General features: G+C 38.4%; 1 protein-coding gene across 1 annotated transcript in view; it reads left to right on the top strand.

Moving 5' to 3' along the window:
- Nucleotides 1–1,178, top strand: part of NRG3 (neuregulin 3) — a 1,269,559-nt gene that overhangs the window by 198,472 nt on the left and 1,069,909 nt on the right. The gene's annotated exons all lie outside the window — the stretch shown is intronic.

Genomic DNA, 1,178 nt, shown 5'->3' with positions numbered 1-1,178 from the left:
CTCTATTTTTTATCTCCAACATGTAATTAAAAAACATATATTTGTATCCTTTGCTTTTATAAATTATTTAATAATTCCATCACTGTTATGCTGCTGGACAATAGCTAGTTTTATACATAATATGGATAATGAATCATTTCTTGAATCACTGTATGCTCAAGATTTTTGAGCTTTGATAGGGATGGAAATGAACACCCAGTTGTGGTCTTTGTGATAAAGCTAGGAATATGCATAAGGTATCTTCAACATTAAAGAATAAACATTGACCTTTATCTTCTATTATGAAATTATACAAGCCTACATGACTAAAATTTGTCTCATGTAAGTATGAAATTGAGCTATGGGGGTGTGGCGGGTGATTCTTGGCTGTTAACCCAAAGTCGGCGATTGGAAACGACCAGCCCTTGGTGGGATGAAGAAGTGCCAGTTGCAGTCTGGACAATCCCCAGGGCCCGCTCTGCTCTGACTGTCAGGGTCACTGTGAGTAGGAATCCAGGTGACGGCACTGAGAAGCATGAGATGGTCATGTTTCTTCAAAAGGGCTCGGAATAAGTGACCATGAATGGCATGGACGCCTTCACACATTCCTCATCAGGTATTATCACATTGTTTATGAAAGCAAATCCGTCTGAAAGAATCCAGATGCGTTCACTCCCCTCTTCATGCAAGGCTAAAGTATGTCCATGATGTGTTTACACAAAACTGAGCGCTGGCACTCAGAAATACTTCCGGAGTACTTCTGTCACTTCCGTATCCCTCTTTAATGCTCCTGCACTGTATCATAGTGTTTTAGAAGATTTTTAAATTTCCTCTTAAATAATTTAAATGCATTGGTAGAGAACTATGTATGTTTTACTTTTACTTTTGCATCTTGGAGTGCTTGAGTTGTTGGATGAAATTGCTGTACTATATCATTCCACATAACCAACGTAAACATATACTCTGGTGTTTATGGTTTTGGGTGATGTTTTCAGCTCCTCCTTTTGCATTTCCCCTTCATGTCTTGTTTTCAGAAATATTTTCTGAGGTATCTAGAAGATGAACGTATGAATTCTGTGTTGCCCTCTTTGCTACAGTAAGTGCATTCTGACTTGAATTAAATAGTTGTGTGATCACCTTCCCCACATAAACACTGAAGACAAATATGTGCATAAGTAAGTGTGGTGAAGAAGGCTGAT

This window comes from Echinops telfairi, unplaced genomic scaffold (genome assembly GCF_000313985.2).
Source record: "Echinops telfairi isolate 266 unplaced genomic scaffold, ASM31398v2 ScPeMD7_2010;HRSCAF=2546, whole genome shotgun sequence".
Taxonomy (NCBI): Eukaryota; Metazoa; Chordata; class Mammalia; order Afrosoricida; family Tenrecidae; genus Echinops; species Echinops telfairi.
The sequence above is the reverse complement of the archived record's forward strand: the minus strand, read 5'-3'. Positions and strand labels throughout refer to the sequence as shown.